Source organism: Oncorhynchus masou, chromosome 12, assembly GCF_036934945.1.
Source record: "Oncorhynchus masou masou isolate Uvic2021 chromosome 12, UVic_Omas_1.1, whole genome shotgun sequence".
Lineage (NCBI taxonomy): Eukaryota > Metazoa > Chordata > Actinopteri > Salmoniformes > Salmonidae > Oncorhynchus > Oncorhynchus masou.
In genome coordinates, this window is record NC_088223.1 from 51,147,913 (window position 1) to 51,154,728 (window position 6,816).

Sequence of the window (6,816 nt, forward strand, 5' to 3'; positions counted from 1 at the left end):
TGTTTGTTGTTTTTTTAAGTGTACTGCGATCCTATGACTACTGTTTCTCAGTAAAGTATTATGTTTATCCTTAACCACTGATTCTTCATCTGGTCTCTTCTCTGCACCTGGGTCCAACCTTACCACGTTACAGCAAGCTTCTGCCACAACATGAACCCGGCAGATATCACCCAGATCCGGAATGTGGTAGCCCATCAAGGAGCACTCTTAGGACGACAGCAAGGACAGCTCTCCCAAATCTCCGGGACCCTTCTGGTGCTTGCCGAGTCCCTCCAACCACGACACGCCCCCAACCCAGGAGGAGACAATGCCCAGGTCTCATCGTCCAGAGCTACAGACGTCATAGTGGTTCCTCCCGGGAACCTGCACCGGGAACCCAAGATCCCAGCCCCGAGCGGTATGACGGCTACCCGGGAGGATGCAAGGGGTTCTTCACTCAGTGTTCTCTGGTGTTCGAGCTACAGTCCTCTTCGTTCCACACCGATCAGGTCATAATTGCCTACATCATCTCTCTACTCTTGGGCAAGGCCTTGACGTGAGCAAATGCAGTGTGGGAACAGCAGCCACCGTCCTGTAGCTCCATATTACTGCTGCGACAAGTCTGCAACGAGCTGCGACGAGTCTTCGACCACCCAGTAGGCGGACGAGAAGTGGTCAGCTGACTGTTCAACCTTTGCCAAGAGGCCAGACCAGTGGCTGACTTCGCCATTGAGTTCTGCACCCTCGCCCCCGAGAGTGAGTGGAATTCAGAGGCACTGATGACCGCTTTCCACCAGGGTCTGTCTAACTCCATCAAAGATGAACTGGCCCGGTTAGGAACTGGGAGAGGACCTTGAGTCCCTGATAATGCTGGAAATCAGGACCGACAACCACATCCGGGAACGGGTGAGACACCACTCCAGCATTCCGGTTTCCTGAGCACCCCAAGCCCACTGGGCCCAGCATGTAGGATCCCATGCAGGTGGGTTGCACACTCTGAGTCCACAGGAGAGTGACATGCGCATGCACAAAGGCTACGGCGGAGGTCTTGGCCATCTCCGTGCTAACTACGGAAAATACCAGGGCTCGCCAGGACAGGTGGATACCCTGATGAGCTGTGCAATTACCTCCCGGCAACCCAGTCACCACCTGAACCCTCCACTGTGACATCCGTCAGCACCATATTCAAGCCTTTGTGGACTCTGGGGCCGCTGATAATTTCATTGATTAAGACATCGCCAGAGTTACAGATCCCCTGCATGAAATGTACCACCCCTCTGCAGATTCAAACCCTCGATGGATGCCCCATTGGCAGGTGGAATATCAGACCAAGATCATTCTACTGCAGGTTGGGGTGAACCACTCTGACAGGCTGACTACACCGCACCCACCAACGAGCGTCTGCATTGCCAAGGGCTAAAATAGAAGAAGTCAGTTCTATTCGTGACGCAGATCTCGCTGCAAGTCCTGTCGCCCCATCTCCTCATTGGTTTATAGAAGCAGGTACCCACATGCCATCTCCTCATTGGTTATACCCACGTGGGTGACTGAAAGACGAACGAGGTCAGTGGCTGTAATGCACCTAATTTATGAAAGTTGCCAATCGCAATATAAAGTCCAGAGAAGAAAAGGCATGGAAGGAGGAGAGATGACTATAAACTATTCGGTTGACCGTTTTATGTGTGGATTAATTGTCGGAGTAGAGGACCTTGTGCATTTCAGGTAAAATAACAACTCAATGTTTATATCCCAGGACAAATTAGCAAGCAAGCTATCTAAATAGGACAAATTAGTTAGCAAGTGCAAGCTAGCTAGCTAAATTGCCATAAATGTTTAATGCTTTTCGACCTGTCCCCAAATTAATGTAATTGGTTCAGAGTTTGTTTTGATATATTAACCTGCGTGTCTTGATCGCGTTTGGTGTGGGGGTACAAAATAAATGTATGCATGATGGCGCACGATGGCGCACGATGGCGCACTCGCGCAGCCAGTTTGGGTTCCGTGTGAGACTCTTCGTTTTCTGTTGATCACTGCTCCCGAGAACCCCCTTATCCTAGGGTACCCTTGGCTAGCGCTACATAACCCACTAGTTTCTTGGTCCATGGGACACCTACTAGACTGGGGTAGGGACTGCCAGACTAAATGTCTAAGACCCTCACCAAGAGCCTTGCCATGACCTCCTGCATCCCTTGAAGACCAAGACGTTTCTGCTCTCCCTCCCGAATAATTCGACCTCTGGGAGGCCTTCAGTAAGAGGTAGGCCACCACCCTGCCCCCTCATCGTCCTTACGACTGTGCCATAGAACTCCTACCTGGCACCACACCTCCCGGGGTCGTCTGTATTCCCTCTCGAACACTGACGCAGCAGTCATGGACAGTTACTTCCAGGAGTCGCTGAAGGCAGGTTTCATTCGCCACTCTACATCCCCTGCTGGTACAGGCTTCTTCTTAATGGGTAACACACATTAACACCCCTAATGGCCACAATGAATATTTAGTCATGCCCTTTGGATTATTGAACTCACCGGTAGTCTTTCAAGCATTGGTCAGTGACACCCTGAGGGATATGTTGAATCGGTTCATCTTTATTTACCTCAACGACATCTTGATCTTCTCCAAGACCCTTCCAGAACACATACTGCACGTCCGCCAAGTCCTGAGACGCCTCTGCAAAGTCAGCTATATGTCAAGATAGAGAAGTATGAGTTCCACATAATCCCAGGTTTCCTTCCTGGGTCACATTATCTCTACCACAGGCATCCAAATGGACCCTGTAAAGATTGAGGCGGTCGCCGACTGGCCCCGTCCCACCTCACTCAAGTAGGTTCCTCGGGTTTGCCAATTTTTACAGGCGTTATATACTTAACTTTGGTGTGGTGGCAGCGTCTCTCACGGTCCAAACCCAGACCCATTTTTGCTGGATCCCGAGGGTGACAGGGCAATCATGGAGCTCAAGGGATGTTTCACCTCTGGACCCATCCTCGTTCATCCTGATCCGACTCATCTCTTTGTTTTGGAGTTGGACGCCTCGGACACCGGAGCAGGGGCAGTCCTTTCACAGCGGAACAAGGAGTACAAGAAACGGCACCCATGCGCCTTTCTCTCCAAGCGGTTCTCACCAGTGGAACACAACTACGATATAGGCAACCGGGAACTCTTAGCAGTTAAGTGGGCTCTTGAGGGGTGGAGCCACTGGTTGGAGGAGTCACCTAATACTTTCGTGATCTGGACGGTCCATAAGAACTTGGTCTCCGTTCAAGAAGCCAAGAGGTTGAACACTTGCCAAGCTAGTTGGGCTCTGTGTTTTTCTTTTACTTTTTAGGGCTAGGGGGCAGTATTCAGAAATTCTGATGAATGACATGCCCAAAGTAAACTGCCAGTTACTCAGGCCCTGAATCTAGGATATGCATGGTATTATTGGATAGAAAACACTCTGAAGTTTCTATAACTGTTAAAATAATGTCTGTGAGTATAACAGAACTGATATGGCAGGCGAAAACCCGAGGAGAATCCATCCGGAAATTTATTTTTTGAGGTCACAGCCCATTCAAATGCTTGTTTATGGGAGATTCAACGGAATTACCTCCCATATTGCAGTTCCTATGGCTTCCATAAGAATAGTCAACAGTCTTTAGAAAAGGGATTCAGGCTTGTTTTGAAAAATTACTTAGTAATTGTAGTTTTTCAAGGTGGCTTTCATTTTGGACAAATGGTCATTTTGTGGCGCACATGGATGAGGGTGCACTTCATTATTTATCACCGGTATTGAACATACTACATTTCATCTTCAATTGTATAATTTATATAGGATTTGATTGATTAGAAACATTGTTTGACTTGTTAGGACAAAGTTTATTGGTAACATTTGGGATTCCTTTGTATGCACTTTGAGCGAGTGGAGCGGGTGGAATACTGAATCAAACGCACCAAATAAACAGACTTTTATGGGATATAAAGAAGGACTTTATCGAACAAAACAACCTTTAATTGTGTAGCTGGGACCCTTGGGATTGCAAACGGAGGAAGATCTGCACATGTAAGTGATTTATTTTAGCGCTATTTCTGACTTTTGTGATGCCTCTGCTGGTTTGGAAAACGTTTTTAATGCTTTTATGTGTGGGGCGCTGTCCTCAGATAATCGCATGGTATACTTTCGCCATAAAGCCTTTTTGAACTCTGATGACACGGTTTCATTAACAAGAAGTTAATCTTTTAAACGATGTAAGACACTTGTATATACATGAATGTTTAATATTACGATTTTTGTATTTTGAATTTTGCTCTCTACAAATTCACGGGATGTTGTCGAGGTGGGATGCTAGCGCTCCACCTATCCCCAAAGAAGTTTTAACAGGTTCAATTTCACACTAGGTTATAGCCCGGGATCCAAGAATCAGAAGGCAGACGCCCTGTCCCGTCAACATGATGTCTCTAACGAGGAGAGGGCTGGTGCCCATCATCCCCAGCTCACACGTTGTGGCCCCTGTGATATGGAGTATTGAGACCACGGTCCGACAAGCCCAGACCAGAGACCCTGACCCCGGCGTGGGACCCACTAACAGACTTTACATTCCGTGATCATCCCGGTCCGTAGTACTACAATGGGGACACTCCTCTAAATTAAATGGGCATCCAGGGGTTAATCAGACACTGGAGTTCCTGAGGCGGACACTGGAGTTCCTGACCCAAGATGCCTTCAGTGAAAGAGACCACTGTTCTCATGATTATCCATGTCTTTCGACTACACAGACTTCCCCAGAACATTGTCTCAGATCGTGGACCCCAGTTTGTCACACTGGATTGGAAGGCCTCCCAGGAGCTGGAGAAGTTCCTCCACTGCTTCGTCTCCACTCAGACCAGCAACTGGAGCAAGTTCCTTGTCTGAGCGGAGTATGCTCATAACACACTGACGAACTCGTCCACGGGACTATCGCCGTTTGAGTGTCAGTTTGGTCGATTCCTGAACAAGAGGCCTGAAACGGGGGTGCCATCAGCCGAGGCGTTTATTCAACGATGTTGCCACACCTGAATCAGAGCGGGATCCTCTTGCTCCGGTCCTCTGCCCGACACCAACATCAGGCAAACCGGCACCGAAGAACTCTTCAGCTCCTCCGACCAGGTCAACGGGTGTGGTTGTCCACCTGTGATCTTCCCTTAAAGGTGGACTCGCAGAAGCTCGATCCTTGCTATATAGAACCATTCAAGATAATGAGTCGCATCAACCCTGTCACCTATCATCTCCAGCTTCCCAGGTCCATGAGGGTCTGTCTGTCCTTTCATGTCTCCCATCTCAAGCTGGTAAGGACCCGTTCATGCGTCCCCCCACACCTGCTCCTCCGCCCCCTCAACTTGTGGATGGCCGCCCGGCCTACATGGTCCGGTATCTGTTGGAGGCTTGTCGGGTCTGAGGGTCCCTGCAGAACCTGGTGGACTGGGAGGGCTACGAGTCCGAGGAGTGGCCATGGGTGGGCATTTACAGTGCCTTGCGAAAGTATTCGGCCCCCTTGAACTTTGCGACCTTTTGCCACATTTCAGGCTTCAAACATAAAGATATAAAACTGTATTTTTTGTGAAGAATCAACAACAAGTGGGACACAATCATGAAGTGGAACGACATTTATTGGATATTTCAAACTTTTTAACACCCAAAGCCCTAGAGACTTTTATTGGGCTCGGGTGTGTCTTATTATTTCATGATTGTGTCCCTGTTAAAAGTGGTGTGTTTTCTGTGGCCCTTTGCAGAAGCTTGAATTATATACCGCGTGCCTTCATTTCCTGAGTGAGTTTTCGAGACAGTGTTTGTTGTTTTTTCAAGTGTACTGTGATCCTGGGGCTACTGTTTCTCAGTAAAGTATTTTGTTTATCCTTAACCACTGATTCCTCGTTTGGTCTCTTGTCTGCACCTGGGTCCAACCTTACCACATCACAGGGACACTACGTCACCACCAAATGAGCCCAGCAAAAAGGGTAGAGCTCGAAAAGTCAAGCCTCTTGGGTACCCATAGAGTTACATTAGAAGTGCCCATCCAAGAAGGCTCAATGTCATTGGCCACAGATAAAATGACGTCAAATCACATATCTGCAGCAGCTTTGATTGGACTGCTCATATCAACATCATACTTTCAAAATCTTAGCAAGCAAGCTAGCAGTCATCATCATGAATCAAGTCGACAATCTACTGGCAAATCCTTTTTAATCCTTGTCACATGAAGATAAATTATAGATAAAACATATCGGTGCTCATCGGCCATAAACATTACACAACAAGTTGGATATCGCAAATTTAACAATGAGTGGTTTGGAAGGAATCAGTGGCTAACTGCAAGCATTGCAAAGCGATCACTAGCCTGCTATTCAGGGTAGTCGGTGTGTGGTCTCAAGTCTGGGTTTAAGGGTCTCTTTTCCAAGCTTAAAATTATAAACATTCAACATTGGCCATCTTGTCAATCCAGCATGACTTCTGCCACGCTCAAAACAACTGGAAACTCAGAACTGGGAAATGTGATTTCCGTGAGTTCAAGATAATAATTTGGTCTATTTTCCCATCCTAATTTTGCCTACTGTTCTGACTTGGTGGTGCACATGTAGCCTTTAACCTGTTTTAGAGAAATGTATTCATTGAATATTGTAAGAGCTTTCATTGCTTATATGCCCCATTTATTTATCCTACGGTTCTGACTTGAGGTACAGCAAGAACACTGTAAGAATGGCCCATGTTCTGAATTCTGTCACTGTACATTTCAAAAGTGCACAAATAAACTAATAGTTAAATTCACTACGTCTGTCCTAGCACGCTCATTAATGTCTTAATTGAAATTACGGATTGCCTCTGATCTG